The sequence below is a fragment of the Microcaecilia unicolor genome, unplaced genomic scaffold, assembly GCF_901765095.1.
Source record: "Microcaecilia unicolor unplaced genomic scaffold, aMicUni1.1, whole genome shotgun sequence".
NCBI classification, from domain to species: domain Eukaryota; kingdom Metazoa; phylum Chordata; class Amphibia; order Gymnophiona; family Siphonopidae; genus Microcaecilia; species Microcaecilia unicolor.
This window is the reverse complement of record NW_021962875.1, coordinates 1-16826: the sequence shown is the minus strand read 5'-3', so window position 1 is coordinate 16826 and position 16826 is coordinate 1. Positions and strand designations below refer to the sequence as shown.

At 47.2% G+C, this 16826-nt stretch overlaps 1 long non-coding RNA gene across 1 annotated transcript in view; it reads left to right on the top strand.

Moving 5' to 3' along the window:
• Nucleotides 1-15960, top strand: part of LOC115458591 — a 35143-nt gene extending 19183 nt beyond the window's left edge. The window contains exons 2-3 of the long non-coding RNA XR_003940096.1: nt 3599-3672; nt 15885-15960. This is a non-coding gene — a long non-coding RNA (uncharacterized LOC115458591). The remainder of the gene's footprint in view (nt 1-3598; nt 3673-15884) is intronic.
• The last annotated feature ends 866 nt before the right edge of the window (nt 15961-16826 follow it).

Here is a 16826-nt window from a genome sequence, read left to right as displayed (position 1 = left end):
ACCTTCTCCAAAGTAATGGTGGTCATCGCGGCCTTCCTGCGAAAGGAAGGAGTACAAGTCCATCCTTATCTGGACGACTGGTTGATCCGAGCCCCCTCTTATGCAGAGTGCGGCAAAGCTGTGGACCGGGTAGTTGCTCTTTTGAGCTCCCTGGGATGGATCATCAACTGGGAGAAGAGCCAGCTGCGCCCGACTCAGTCCCTCGAGTATCTGGGAGTTCGATTCGACACCCAAGTGGGCAGAGTGTTCCTGCCAGACAATCGGATTGTCAAGCTTCAGGCTCAGGTGGAACAGTTCCTAGGAGCCTCTCCTCTTCGGGCTTGGGACTATGTGCAGCTGTTGGGCTCTATGACGGCCACGATGGAAGTAGTGTCCTGGGCCAGGGCTCATATGAGACCGCTACAACACTCTCTGCTGCAGCGCTGGACTCCGATGTCGGAGGATTATGCGGTGCGTCTTCCCTTGGATCCAGCAGTGCGCAAGGCGCTGAGCTGGTGGATGCAGACAGACAAGTTGTCTGCGGGAATGCCTCTGGTGACCCCAGAGTGGATTGTCGTCACGACGGACGCCTCGTTGTCGGGCTGGGGAGCCCACTGCTTGGGAAGGACAGCGCAGGGGCTCTGGTCTCCTGCAGAGGCAAAGTGGTCTATCAACCTCCTGGAACTCAGAGCCATTCGGTTGGCGCTTTTGGAGTTTCATCCCGGTACTGGGGTTGAAGCCTGTACGGGTCCTGTCGGACAATGCCACGGCTGTGGCCTATGTCAACCGCCAGGGAGGTACCAAGAGCGCCCCTCTAGCCAAGGAGGCTATGAGTCTATGCCAGTGGGCGGAAGCGAACCTGGAACAGCTGTCAGCGGCCCACATTGCCGGAGTCATGAATGTCAAGGCGGACTTTCTCAGTCGCCATACCTTGGAGCCCGGAGAGTGGCAGCTATCTGCTCAGGCGTTCTTGGACATCACGAAGCGCTGGGGCCAGCCGAGCCTAGATCTGATGGCGTCATCGGCCAATTGCCAAGTGCCGCGCTTCTTCAGCAGAGGACGGGACCCTCGATCCCTGGATTAGATGCTCTTCTCCAACAATGGCCGACACAAGAGCTTCTCTATGTGTTCCCGCCCTGGCCCATGTTGGGCAGGGTGCTAGACCGGGTGGCAAAGCATCCCGGCAGGATAATCCTGGTGGGTCCGGATTGGCCCAGACGTCCCTGGTATGCGGACTTGATCAGGCTCTCAGTCGACGATCCTCTGCGGCTGCCAGTGGAGCAGGGGCCTGTTACATCAGGGTCCCGTGGTGATGGAGGATCCCTCCCCTTTGGTCTTACGGCCTGGCTATGAGCGGCAGCGTCTAAGGAAGAAGGGCTTCTCAGACAAGGTCATCGCCACTATGCTGAGAGCGAGGAAACGCTCTACTTCTACTGCTTACGCCAGGGTTTGGCGTATCTTTGCAGCGTGGTGTGAAGCAGGCTCTCTTTCTCCCTTCACTGCTCCAATTTCTTCAGTGTTGGCGTTCCTGCAAGAAGGTCTGGACAAAGGCCTGTCGCTCAGTTCCCTTAAGGTCCAGGTAGCGGCTCTGGCTTGCTTCAGGGGCCGCCTGAAGGGTGCTTCCCTGGCTTCCCAGCCAGATGTGGTGCGCTTTCTCAAGGGAGTTAATCACCTGCGCCCTCCTCTGCACTCAGTGGTGCCTGCGTGGAATCTCAACCTGGTGCTAAGAGCATTGCAGAAGCCGCCGTTTGAACCCTTGTCGAGGGCATCTCTGAAAGACCTGACGTTGAAGGCAGTCTTTTTGGTGGCTATCACTTCAGCCAGAAGAGTTTCCGAGCTCCAGGCGCTCTCATGTCGAGAGCCTTTTCTGCAGTTCACTGAGGCAGGAGTGACTATTCGCACAGTGCCTTCCTTTCTGCCCAAGATTGTTTCTCGCTTCATGTGAATCAGCAGCTCTGTCTCCCTTCCTTTCGTAGGGAGGACTACCCAGAGGAGTACTCTGCTCTTAATATCTGGATGTGAGGCGAGTCATCATCAGATACTTGGAAGTGACCAATGACTTCCGGAAATCGGATCATCTGTTTGTCCTGTTTGCAGGTCCTCGTAGGGGTCTGCAGGCTGCTAAGCCTACAGTGGCAAGATGGGTCAAGGAAGCCATTGCAGCGGCTTATGTGGCCGCGGGGAAGGTGCCGCCTATCCAGCTGAAGGCTCACTCCACAAGAGCTCAGGCGGCCTCGATGGCAGAGGCCGGTTCCGTCTCCTTGGAAGAGATATGCAAGGCGGCAAACTTGGCTTCGGCCCATACATTCTCCAAGCATTACCGCTTGACTGTGGCTGCTCGGGCGGAGGCCCGGTTTGGAGCTTCAGTGTTGCGGTCAGGGATTTCTATGTCCCGCCCTGGGTGAGTACTGCTTCGGTACATCCCACCAGTCTATGGATTGATCAGCTTGATGATATGGAAGGTAAAATTATGTATAATCATACCTGATAATTTTCTTTCCATTAATCATAGCTGATCAATCCATAGCCCTCCCAGATATCTGTATTGTTTTATTCTGGTTGCATTTCAGGTTCAAGTTTAGTCTTCAGTTACTTCAGAAAGACTTCGTGTTCAAGTTTTTCACTTGGATTCTTCAAGAGTTAAGACGAGTTTGTGTTACAGTGAGCTGCTGCATTCCTCTCCCCTCCGTTTTACGGGGCTGGATTGAGACTTAAAATTCTGCCGGCACTCCCTCCCGCTTCGTGCGGCTGTAGGGCAGCTTTGTACCCCTCCCGCTTCGGCGGTGTTCGGGTCAGTCAGCTCCTCCCGCGGTTGCGGTTGCAGGATAAGCCAGATCCCCCCGCATCGGCGGGTGTGGTGTCCCTCCCCCGCTCCGCGGGGATGAGCTGGACGGATTCCCCTCCCCCACTTGTGTGGGGATGAGCTGGGTTAATTCCCCTCCCCCGTTTCGGCGGTGGTGAGCTGGGCAGAGTGTCCCTTCGTGGGTGTAATTCTCTTATGTGCTGAGTCCTGCGGATGGTGCTTTGATATCGACATACTGAGGAGTTTCCGGCAGCACATGACCACATATAGGGAGGCAAAGTTTGCTCTCTATCTCCACCTGCTGGTAGATGGACACAACCCACCAGTCTATGGATTGATCAGCTATGATTAATGGAAAGAAAATTATCAGGTATGATTATACATAATTTTACCTTAAGCCTTATGTACATAATATCTCATATTGTTTTGGAGATACAGAATATCTTAATGACTTGGCTTGCAGCACTATTAAGTTAAATGAATTAATGCCAGTATACCTTTACCCTATTTTTAACTGGATTTTGTATTTTGGGCTGTTAAAATGGATCTATATTTTCTTATGCTAACTCTAACCTCAATTTTGGCTTTACAGTAGTGTTTTGTATTGTACTTTAGATGGAAACTAAAGTGTGTTTTTTTTTGGGTGGGGAGGGTGGCAAATAACGTTTGTCCTGTCCTTTTGTAGAAGGAAAGTTTATTTAAAATATCAAGATTCTGAACATTTTAAACATTTTTTAATGTTTGTTTTTTATTCTGTTAAACAGAATATTGTCTAGTGGTGAGACTAAATGCTTTCTGTTTTGCTGTATCTGATAGCTGGTGTTATTGATGAAGACTATAGAGGGAATGTTGGAGTTGTACTTTTAATTTTGGAAAGGAAAGTTTTAAAGGTAAGTGTTTTTGTGGAAGGGAATGATAAACTTTGTTTACTTTTCAAATCACAGCTCAAACCAAGTTACATTTAGGTATATTAAATAGTTCTTGGTTGATATAGATTGGACTTAACTGAATTCAGTAGATATTTTAAAGACTTTTGGCTACAATTATGGGTCTTAGTTTGTGAGCAACTGTATTCATATCTTGTATTAAATAATGATAAAACCAGTCTGTGGAGTCGGGAGTTAGTAAAATTGTTCAGACTCTGACTCTAGCTTCAAAAACTTACATTATAATTTTATACTTGGATATAAAGCGAAGTTACTTACCTGTAGCATGTGTTCTCTGAAGACTGCAGACCAAAAATTTTCACAGGCCTAGCAACTTACGAAAAAGAGAGAAATTGAAGAGCCAAAACACTACAAAAATTAAGGGGAAACAAAATAAAGAGAGGAAAAACTTTGAAAGGGACAAAAATACCTATACAGGAAGTCACTGACAATTGGAGAACCGCACTGAGATAACACAATGACATGTCCTCCTGCTCCGTGGAAAAACTGGGAAGGCATTAGTGCATGCGCGGTGGGACGCTGCTAGAAAATTCTACATTAATCTCACTAGTCAGCGTTTGTACTGCACACTATTGGATGACATCACCTAGCTGTGAGAATACAACTGGCCTGCCTGTCCTTGGAGAATTTATATTTTTGTCCTGTTAAATATAAAGTATATTTACCAGTACTTTAGATCTAGCACAGAAAATTTAAAGTCTACTTTCAGTAGAAATTGATGTTGGAGTCGAACAGTAGAAAAATAGGAGTTGGAGCCAGCCCTGCGTAAAGCTAAGATATATTTCCCAAGGTTTGGTGTACTGACTCCACAGCCCTGGATAAAGCTAGGATATATTTTTTCCTGTGTCAAATGCAATGTATGAATGAAGAGCTGATTGTTTAGAGCAGAGCATAGACAGACTGCAGAATATGAGTTTCCTTATGATGCCTCCACACATAGGTATATGCAGTCCTACCAGCAGATGGGGACTGAGAACCACTGACTTTTATCCTGTGCAGCCCACAGCTGGATTTCTCATCTCCAGCACATAGTTGGTGTGCTACCCTGTGCAATCTAGACTTAGGAAGGCCTAGTCATGGAGGGCCTGATATTGGGGTTCCTCTCTTCACATCTTAAGGGAGAAAACACACAAAGCCCAGGAAGACCCCTGGATGAAATAAGAAGGCAAGAAAAAGCTAGTTTGCTCCTAGTTTTGTGTCTCGGTGGTTCTACTCCTTCCCTTCTTTATTGTACTTGATATACCGTCTCTCTCTCTGAACGAACCAACTGAAACGCCTCCTACTACTTTATAATTTCTATAGTGTTACTAGACATATGCTGCACTGTACACTTGAACATGAAGAGACAGTCCCTGCTCAAAAGAGCTTACAGCCCAATCAAGACAGACAAATAAGGGAATTACTAAGGTGGGAATGATAAAAACAGACGAGTACTGTACAAATGAATACATGCTAGGAGTTAAAAACAGCATCAAAAAGGTGGGCATTTAGCCTAGATTTGAAGACGGCCAGAGTTGTAGCTTGACATGCTGGCTCAGGAAGTGTATTCCAGGCATATGGTGCAGCAGGATAAAAGGAACAGAGTCTGGAGTTGGCAGAGGAGGAGAAGGGTACAGATAAGAGAGATTTACCCAGTGAATGGGGTTCCTGGGGAAAAGTGTAGGGAGAGAATAGTGGAGAGGTATTGAGCAGCTGCAGAGTGAATGCACTTTTGTAGGTCAATAAGAGGAGTTTGAACTATATGCGGAAACGGATAGGGAGCCAGTGAAGTAACTTGAGAGGGCTAATACAAGCGTAGCAACACTGGCGGAATGTAAATTGTGCAGAAGTGACATGGTTCAGACGATCACTAACATTAAAGACTCTAAAATACTTAACATAGTCCCCCTTTTACAGAGCTGCACTAGCAGCTGCCTCGTGGTAAAGTAAATGGGCTGTGTCGACATTACCGCACCAACAGTACCTAGCACAGCTTTGTAAAATGGGGCCATACAAACCACAGAAAAAACAAACAATGACCAAAAGGAACAGAAAAATGTATTTTTCAAAGGAGTGGACCCCTAGCACTAGGACACTACAAAGGCCATGAAAAATTAGCGTGTAAAGTCTATTTTAGATTCTCAATTTACCTCAAGGCAAAAATGAGATGGAAGAGAATTCCATAAAGCTGGAGCAATGTAGGCAAACAAAAAAGCTGAGGAATTTGTCACCCCTTTCTAGTGCAAGATTAATCAAGTGATTAAGGAATAAGTAGACTTGCTAAATACTGGAGCTTTCCTGAATTAAAAAAAACAAAAAACCTGATTAGTTATAACTAGAGGTTTATATCTTTCAATGCCTACATGGCAATCCTTTAAAAGAGGAAATGCCCTGTCAAACTGTTTGAACCTAGTAATAACCTTAATGGCCAGATTTTGAATAGATTGTAGTGTTTTGTTTTTTTTATACTATATTATGGTAAGCCATAAAGAATTGACATAATCTAATCTCAGTACCCCCAGAGCATGTACAAGTTTGTGCATAGCAGACTTGTGCAAATAGTCATATAGAACGAATCAAGTATAAAGCCCCAAAACAGTTACGAGGTTTGAATGATGCCTAAAACTTGTAGGGCGCAAGTAATAACTGAGATTTCAGGTGCAACTGAAGCAATTGAAAGATGGCCTGTTATCCATATAACCTTTGATTTAGCGGAATTTAAATGCTTAAATAAAATTGCTTCCTGGCTAGGATTTCTATCTGTTAAAATTAAAGGAGATATATAAGGTTTATTTGAATCAGTAAAATAAAGTTTGAATTATCTGCAAAAAAAAAAAAGAGTGGAAACACCCAATTCGTGAATTAATGATAAGGGGCTCAAGATATTGAACAAAATTGGTACAGTAATGATTCCATGGAATCATTTGTTGCACCTTTTAAATGAGGTGTCAAAATACATTACATAATCTTTCTAATAAAAATGATAAATGACTGATATAAACAAGTCCCCTTAATCCAGTGTCTTTAGGCGGCTAAGAAGAAGATGATCAACAAGGTTGAAAGCCACTGATCGAATGAAACAATGAATACTGTATTACCCTTATCCAATTGTTGTTGAATCACTGATATCAAAAGTCACTAATTTTTGAATGCCCAATTGACGTGCCTGTAACAAGTCTCTTATCTACAAAATTCTTTAGTTGTTCTAAGACATCTTTTTCTAAAATCTTGGGAATAAAAGGTAAACTCAAGTCTGGTCTATAGTTTTCTGGTACAGAAGAATCTGAAGAAAAACTTTTCAAAATAGATCATAGTACTGCCTTTTCTCCGAGGACAAGCAGACTGATATATTCTCACACATGGATTGGCGATCCGCGCCGGCCCAGGAGCCGGCATAAAACATAGCAAAAATAAAAAGATTTGCCAGATCCTTCTGGCGCACTTGCAGCGACACACCGCGCATGCACAGACTGACTTTTCCTGCCTGCCGTGCGAGTGCGTACCTCAGTTTTCTTTTCTCTGCGTGAGGAGCGACAGCTTTTTCTGTGGCTCCTCTCTTTGCGCCTGGGAAAGAGCCTTCTTTTTTTGAAGTGTGGTTTTCATTCGTGTTTTTTTTTTTTTTCATATAGTTCTGTTAAACAAGAAAAAAGATTTTCCCTTTATTTTTTCTTTATCTTTGTCCCTTTTAAAGTTGCCTTTCTTTTTCGATAGCGGCCATCTTTTAGGCCACGTGGTCGGCTCTCTCCCTTTTTGTGCCTTTTTTTTCTCTGCACAATCGAGCCATTTGATTTTGCCAGTGCAGTTTTTCCTTCCACGTCATGGAAGACTCCCAGCGGCTTCAAATGTTGTACTCAGTGCAACCGGACCATCTCGGGCACAGATACCAATTCTTGGTGTATCCAGTGACTTGGGCCCAATCATAGCCCAGCTCATTGTGTACTTTGTCTTCATATGAAGAAAGGGACTCATGAGGCCCAGATGCATCAACCAAACGTTAAAAAAATAAAAAACGTAAAAGTGCTTAACGATTTTTAAAAAACCCGAGAATGCACTAAACAAACGCTTTAGAAATGTTCGGAGCGGTATTGAAAAGTAGGATGTATCACACAATCGTAATTCCCGTCGTTAATCGGCCCCTACAGCATGCGCAGAGCAGCCAAGTGTTATGCAGGCTGCTCTGCGCATGCCACAAAGGCCCAGATGTCAAAACAAAAAAAAAAACCCCACAAACACGTGTGTTTCGGGAGGGGGCAAAGGCGCTCGTCATGAGCGTCCTGTATGGACGGCCTTGCCCCCCCCCTCCCCCGCACGAAAAAAACTCCAGTTTTAGCAGCCCCAGCCCTCCTCCCTTACTGTTCTTCTGTGTATTCTCCCACACTAGCTCCGCCTCCCGCCATGCTCCGCTCCCGTGCCCCGCCTCCGCCGCCCCCCCTTAGGTGGTCGCCGCCGCTCCCCCCTCCAACGACCCCCCCTTTGTCTTACCGGCACGTGCAGCGCCTCTCACCTCTGCTGCACGGGCAATAACAGCTGATCGGCGATTCAGCAGGCCTCCTCAGGCGTCCCTTCTTTCTTCCTGGGCCCGCCCGCCCTCTGACGTAGGTAAACTATGTAGTCGGAGGGGGGGAGCGGCGGCAACGACCTAAGGGGGGGGGCGGCGGAGGCGGGGCACGGGAGCGGAGCATGGCGGGAGGCGGAGCTAGTGTGGGAGAATACACAGAACAGGAAGGGAGGAGGGCTGGGGCTGCTAAAATTGGCGTTTTTTCGTGCGGGGGGGGGAAGCGGGGGGGCAAGGCCGTCCATACAGGATGCTCATGACGAGTGCCTTTGCCCCCTCCCAATCCTTTTGCTTCGGTTTTTTCTTTTTTATTGCAGGGGGAAGCGGGGAGCCATGTGTTTTGTGGGTTATTTATTTTTTCTAACGTGCCAGAAGCTTGGATTTATGCTGCAGGGAGAAGCGGAGAGCAGTGTCTCAACACGCTGTGCTGAGCCAATCAAAGTGCGTTTATCACAGCTATGGGCTGGGATTGGCTCAAGGTTTGTTTATAGGTGCAGACCTCTCGTTAGATTTCACGGCGTTTCAATCGCTTTCCCTGCAGTAAACCAATCGGAAAAGGTTAGTGCATGTCATTTCAATGGGGTTTGTAGAAGAATTGCTCAGCTGCATTCCGTTTTCGTTAGCTGCTACTGTCGTCGGAAAATGGGCTTTAGTGCATGGAAAGGAAATTCTTCCTTGAGGGCTCATTTAACAATCAAAAACGTTTAGTGCATCTGGGCCTCAATTGGCTCGAGAAGCCCAGAGGGAGGAACCTTTTGGGGTTCGGACCAGTCCTTCGGCATCGGAACTGAGGTTGGTGGCGTCAACAGCAAAATCGAGGGACGCATCAACATCGGGAGTGGAGGTAGATATGGTTGCTGAGAGGCCACAGCATGCTGGGAGTAGTAAGGCATTGAGTGGGTCTCCACCTGCCTCGAGGCTTCCTGCTATACAGACCCCCCCCCCCCCCCCGGGACCGTCCATCGTGGGACCCGACCCCGAGGCAACATGCGGCTTTGACAATGTCCTCGTCAGCACCAAGGAGCCTTGGTGAGGTACATTGAGCGAAGGCTAAGTACCAACACCGTTTACCCTCGACACGTGGTGCCAGGAGCTCCGGGGCATCGAGGGATTTGGCACCTGAGAATCGTCGATGCCAGGAGGACCATTCCCCTTCCATATAGGAGGTGCTGACACGGCCTCTCAGCAGTCCGGTTTCTGCTCCCGAGCCTCGGCAGACTCCTCCACTGACTGCTCCACCAGCCCTGCAGCCTTCTCTGATCGCGGCTTTCGACGAGCGCATCCAGGCCCTGCTTCCAGAGCTTCTGGAAGGACTGCTGCGTCAATCTGCTTCAGCATCGGGGGTGCTTGTGCCTGCCGTGCCGTCTGCTGCAGCGGCATCTGGCCCTCTGCCTGTGGTGAGGTCTCCGAGTTTGGTGCCACTTGCGGCTCCGGTGTTGGCTGCCACCCAGGTCGCGTCCCTATCGACGTCGGTTGAGGAAGCTTCACCGCAGTCCTTGTGGGCGTTAGCCCCTCGACATCGCCTTTGATACTGTAGGTCCTCGGCATCGAGACAGGCTCAGTCCCTGAGGGAAGTGCTTTCCGACACTGAAGAGGAGCACTCGTGGGAATCAGAGGAAGATCCCATGTACTTCTCTTCCGATGAGTCCTTTGGGATTCCCTCTGAACCTTCCCCTCCACCTGAACGGAGACTTGTCTCCACCTGAGAGCCTCTCCTTTTCATTGTTTGTGCGGGAAATGGCTGAGGCCATTCCATTCCCTGCAGAAGTGGAGGAAAGTCCTGAACTACACCTCCACTTAAGGAGGCAGTAACGGCTCCTTTGCATAAGATACTCAGGGAAGTCCTTATGCGAAACCGGTTGTTCCCTCTGGCTCTGTGATCCCCAAGAAGATTGATTCCCAGTATCGGATTCACGGTGAACCTGGGTTGATGAGGTCTCAGTTACCCCATAACTCCAAGGTGGTGGACTCCACCCTCAGAAGAGCCAAGAGTACTAGAAACTATGCCTCGGCGCCCCCAGGCAGAGAAGCTAGAACCTTGGGTTCTTTTGGGAGGAAGACATATCAGGCCGCTAATGTCGCTGCCCGGAACCAATCTTACCAGCTCTTCACGAGCATTCACTTGTGGAACTCGGTGAGGCAGCTGTCTAGTTTGGTCGATTGCCTCCCTCTGGAGCAGGCCAAACCTTGTTGCCAGGTGGTCAGGCAGCAGAAGGTGTGTCGTAAATTCCTGGCCAGGGGTGCTTACGACACTCTTGATATGGCATCCAGAATCTCTGCTCAAGGTATAGCGATGCGCAGAATCTCATGGCTGCGTCTCTCTGACCTGGACCATTTGGTCCAGCAGAGGATGGTGGATGTACCTTGGGGGGGGGGGGGGGGGGGGACCTTTTTCAGAGAGAAGGTAGAAGACCTGGTCGACCAGATCAAGAAGCACACAGATGCTATGGCTTCTTTCTCCCGCTGGGTGCCTTCTGCTACATCCTCCTCATCTAGGAGGTTTTTTTGGGGGGGGGGGGGCAGGGTTGGGGAGTGCTCCCTATTCCTACTCTAGGCATAGGTACACTCCGATGTCCTGCCAGCCTACTCAGGTTCAGCCTCAGCGCGCTCGTTCCCGTCAACGGCATCGCCCAAGGCCTTCTGCTCACCAGAAAAAGCAGGGGACGGGTTTTTGACTGGATCCAGAACAGCATAGTCACAATAACAGTATCCGTGCTGGACGACTTGCCAGTTGGGGAGAGGTTAGTGTTTTTTCACCAAAGGTGGTCTCTCATAACCTCCGACCTGAGGGTTCTTCAAATAGTCCGGTTAGGGTACATACTCAATCTGGAATCCAAACCTCCAAATTGCCCACCGGGAGCTCATTCATACAGCTCCCAGCACAGGCAGGTACTTGTAGAGGAACTCTCCGCCCTTCTAAAGGCCCATGCGGTCAAACCCGTTACACCAGGGGAAGAAGGGCTGGGATTCTATTCCAGGTACTTCCTTGTGAAAAAGAAAATGGGGGATGCATCCCATCCCTAGACCTAAGGGCCCTGAACAAATTTCTAGTCAGAGAAAAGTTCAGGTTGGTTTCTCTGGGCACCTTTCCTCCTATGATTTAGGAAAACGATTGACTATGCTCTCTGGACTTGAAGGAGGCCTACACTCATACCCCGATACTTCCAGCTCACAGGAAGTATCTTCGATTTCAGGTGGGAACTCAGCATTTTCAGTACTTTGTACTGCCCTTTGGTCTCGCATCTGAGCCCAGTGTCCTCACAAAGTGTCTGGCAGTTGTCGCAGCATTGCTTCCCAGACTGGGAGTGCATGTGTTCTCTTATCTCGACATTTGACTGGTGAAGAGCATCTCAGAGGCAGGGGCTCTACAGTCCATGCGGATGACTATTCGACTGCTGGAGCTACTGGGATTTGTAATCAATTATCCCAAGTCCCACCTTGTCCCAGTTTAGAAATTGGAGTTCATTGGAGCTCTGTTGGACACACAGACATCTCAAGCTTATCTTCCTCAAGCAAGGGCAGACAATCTCCTGGCCCTAGTGTCCTTGGCTCGAGCGTCTCAACAGCTCACAGCTCGGCAGATGTTGAGACTCTTAGGACACATGGCTTCCACAGTTCACGTGACTCCCATGGCACGCCTACATATGAGATCAGCTCAATGGACTCTAGCTTCCCAGTGGTGGCAGTCTACAGGGCATCTAGATGATGTGATCCGTCTCTCCACCGAGTTTTGCAGATCCCTTCAGTGGTGGACCATTCAATCCAATCTGACCTTGGGACGTCTATTCCAGATTCCTCAGCCACAAAAGTGCTGATGACAGATGCATCCTTCCTGGGGTGGGGAGCCCATGTGAATGGATGACACACTCAAGGAGTTTGGTCCTTTCAGGAAAAGGATCTTCAGATCAACCTCCTGGTATTACAAGCGATCTGGAGCGCTCTCAAGGCTTTCAGAGATCAGCTGTCCTATCAAATTATCCAAATTCAGACAGACAATTAGGTTGCTATGTATTACACCAACAAGCAAGGGGGCACCGGATCTTGCCCTCTTTGTCAGGAAGCCGTCAGGATGTGGCTTTCGACGCACCATCACGGCATGTTTCTTCAAGCCACGTATCTGGCAGCCGTAAACAGTCTGGCTGATAGGTTGAGATGGATCATGCAACCTCACGAGTGGTCTCTGAGGAACGTTGTCCTCAAGATCTTCCGAGAGTGGGGCACCCCCTCAGATCTTTTTGCTACTCAGATCAATCACAAAGTCCCTCAATTCTGTTCCAGACTTCAGGCCCACGACAGACTTAACGTCAGATGCCTTTCTCCTTCATTGGGGGACAGGCCTTCTGTATGCTTATCCTCCCATTTCTCTAGTAGGGAAGACTTCGCTGAAACTCAAGGAAGACCGTGAAACCATGATTCTGATTGCGCCTTTTTGGCCACGTCAGATCTGGTTCCCTCTTCTGGAGTTGTCCTTCGAAGAGCCGTGGAGATTAGAGTGTTTTCCGTTCCTCATCACCCAGAACGAGGGGTCGCTTCTACTCCAGTCTCTGGCGCTCACGGCCTGGATGTTGAGAGCTTAGAAATTGCCTCTTTAGGTCTGTCAGAGCGTGTCTCCCGAGTCTGGCTTGCTTCCAGGAAAGATTCCACAAAAAGGTGATGTTCTTTCAAATGGAGGAGGTTTGCTGTCTGGTTTGATAGCAAGGCCCTAGATCCTTTTTCTTGTCCTACAAGGACCCTGCTTGAATACCTTCTACACTTATCAGAGTCTGGTCTCAAGACCCACTCCGTAAGGGTTCATCATAGTGCTATCAGTGCTTATCAACGTGTAGTGGGTAAGCCTTTCTCTGGACAGCCTTTAGTAGTTCTTTTCATGAGAGATTTGCTTTTGTCAAAGCCCCCAGTCAAACCTCCACCAGTGTCATGGGATCTCAACGTCGTTCTCACCCAGCTGATGAAAGCTCTTTTTCAGCCACTGAATTCCTGCCATCTGAAGTACTTGACCTGGAAGGTCATTTTCTTGGTGGCTGTTACTTCAGCTCATAGAGTCGGTGAGTTCCAGGCCCTGGTAGTGCATGCGCCTTACATCAAGTTTCATGATAAGAGTAGTCCTCCGCACTCACCCAAGTTCCTGCCGAAGGTGGTGTCGGAGTTCCATCTGAACCAGTCAATTGTCTTGCCAACATTCTTTCCCCGTCCTCATACCTGCCCTGGTGAAGACAAGTTGCACACCTTGGACTGTAAGAGAGCATTGGCCTTTTACGTGGAGCGGACAAAGCCCTATAGAGAGTCCGCCCAGCTGTTTGTTTCTTTTAATCCCAACAGGAGGGTGGTCGCCATCGGAAAATGTACCATCTCTAATTGGCTAGCAGATTGCATTTCCTTCACTTACGCCCAAGCTGGGCTGACTCTGGAGGGCCATGTCACGGCTCATAATGTTAGAGCCATGGCTGCGTCAGTGGCTCACTTAGAGGTCAGCCTCCATTGAAGAGATTTGCAAGGCTGCGACGTGGTCATCAGTCCACACATTCATATCTTACTACTGCCTTCAGCAGGATACCCGACTGGGCAGTCGGTGCTGCAGAATCTGTTCGGAGTTTAGATTCCAACTCCACCCTCTTAGGCCCATTTCTGTTTTGCTGCAGGCTGCACTCTCATTCAGTTGTTTCTTTTCAGGTCAATCTGTGTTATGTCCTCGCCGTTGCAAGGCCCAATTGACCAATGTTCATTGTTTTGAGTGAGCCTGGGGGCTAGGGATACCCCATCATGAGAATATTCACCCTGCTTGTCCGCGGAGAAGATGAAGATGCATACCTGTAGCAGGTATTCTCAGAGGACAGCAGGCTGAATATTCTCACAACCCACGCTCCTCTCCTTTGGAATTGTTCCAGTTCTCTATTTTGCTATTTATTAAACTAGTAAGGGCATGCTCGCGTCGCGGGCGGGAAGCTGCTCGCGCATGGGCGGAGCGTTTGCCCATGCAACGCAGCGTTCGGGAAGATTCTTTCTTTTTGCTTTAAAGTTGTTGCCGGTCTCCTGGGCCGTCGCTGACAATGACCCATCATGAGAATATTTAGCCTGCTGTCCTCGGAAAATACCTGCTACAGGCATGTACCTTCATTTTCTGTTGGACGCCAATGTAAAAACACACAGAGAGGATTCCCCTATCTGATTTTTTTTTTCAAAGGAAAAAAATGATCTGCACTGCCATATTCTGAACTGTTTGCATTCTCTTTAGCAGATGTTTTGAAAGCCCCAAATAAATCACATTACAGTAATTGAGCTTATTTGATTGAACCACCAACCTAAATTGGTCTTCATACAGATACATCTCAATTTTCTTAAAGTACAAAATGTACTTCTTACAAGAGCATTGACTTGATTTTCTGTTCACATGTTTTGATGTAAGGTAATACCTAAACTTTTCATTGAATGATGTAATGTATAAACTTCTCCATCAATTTAATTTTTGTTCCACAACTTGGTTTGATCTAGGATCAGCTAATAAATTTGTTCCTTATCCTTAATAGGAATTTGTCCAGTAAGATTTGTTGTCCTGCTCCATATGGGACTCATTTTCAAAGAACATAGTCTTATAAAGTTACTGTGTTAGAGCCTATGTTCTTTAAAAATGAGCCTCGTAGGGAGCAGGACAAAAGCATTTCTCACTGTTTTTTTTCTTTACTGACTGGATGAATTCCCATTATTTAAAACTGAATTAGTTTACCCTTTAACATTTTTCAATAAAATATTTTCTAGCTTTTTACATTGCTCTTATTCTGTTGCAAGAATTTTTTTTCTTTTTTGGTTATTTCCATTCTAGCTTGCTGAAAATGAATAAATGTGGCATGTCCTCTGCTTTGACTTAATTTCCTTTTCTTCCCTATTCCATAGCTTCTTTTGCAGCTTGCTGACACACTATCCTTCTAACTCCTCCTCTAACATACTTCCCTCTTTAACTATCTTACACACAAAAACCTACCTCCATCACTCACTCATCTTCTCACTTACTGTTCCCATCCTGATAAACATCCCTCTACATCTTCCCTCATATCTTTTCATCCACCTGTTCAGTTGGCCATCTACACCCTTAACTTTCCCCTGTCTCTTGTTCCACTCCCCTCAACAAGTGCCTTGGCCACCTTGCTCATCCCACTGTATCCTTTTCCCAGCCCTTACTCTGCTGCATTCTTTTCTGCCTCTACCTTCCATTTGCCCAGCATTTCATATCACAGCTAAACCTACACTGCCTGGACATTTGCTGCACTAGTATGAAAAAATATATACTGTGAAGCAAACAAGTTAAAACTCACAGGTGGCCATTTTTGCAGTGTGGCCACCTGAAAGTTTTCTGCTTATTTGTAGTTCTATGATAAGCATGGATAATGACGTGGATTCTAGCTCTTCCAGTCTTTGGGGTTAGATTGTATGTAACGGGGCATGCATGGCCTGCACTAGGAACTCTGCACATCCATTTTTGCACCCCCCTGTTAAAGGAATTGCTGGTTTGACCGTATTGGCATTCAAATTTATCTTGTAGTTTAAAGTCCAAGGTATATTTATTGCAGATTTAAAAAGCTGCCTTCGTGTAACTTAGTTTTGACATTTTAACATTTTATTTTTAAAGTTAAAAAAGGTGACAGAGTTGCACAGCTGATTTGTGAGCGCATTTGCTACCCAGAACTTGAAGAACTTAAAGTAAGTCAGAAGATATTTGCAACTTCTTAATGTTGTATGATGATTTAACACATTTTAAGTCGGTCACATAGTTCATATTTTAAGTATAAATATGCTCTTACAACTGAACATCCTGTATTTATACCAGCTTTCCTAGATTTCCTTGTTCAATTTTTAGAGAGCAGTTAAACTTATTCTTCCTAAAAAAAAAAAAAAAAAATCCCATTACACATGTGGTTTTTAAAATCACTGGAATGTCCAATTGGCAAAATACTTTTTGTATTCTGTAAATCTGTGTTCTCCGAGGACAAGCAGGCTGAATGTTGTCACTGATGGGTCGTCGTCCGCAACCGCCCCAGGAGACCGAAACTTTCCTCAAAGCATAGAACTTTCGGGAACACGATGTCACACTGCGCATGCGCGAGGGGCTTCCCGCTGGCGACGCGAGTATGTCACGTTCAGTTTCTTTTGATCCACGCTGCAGGAGAGTTGTGTTACATGCGACTCTGTTTTTTTCGCCTCAGGAGAACCGTGTTTCGCGTTTTACGCGCCCCTTTCCCTCATTATTCTTTGCTATAAAAAAGAAATTCCATTTTTCCCTTTATTTTTTTAGTTTTTCCTCAACCTTTCCAAGTTTCCTTTCTTTTTCGTTGTGGCCGCCTTTAGTCTGCTCGGCCTTGCCTTTTTCCCTTTTTTTGTGACTTTTTAGGTGGCACAATTGAGCCCTTTGATTTCGTGGACACTATTTTCCCGCCCATGTCATCGAAGACTCCCAGTGGCTTCAGGTGTTGTACTCTCTGCAACCGGACTATCTCGAGCACCGACCCTCACGCGTGGTGTCTTCAGTGTCTTGGGCCCGACCACTTTCCAGCTTCTTGTAAGCTTTGCAAGT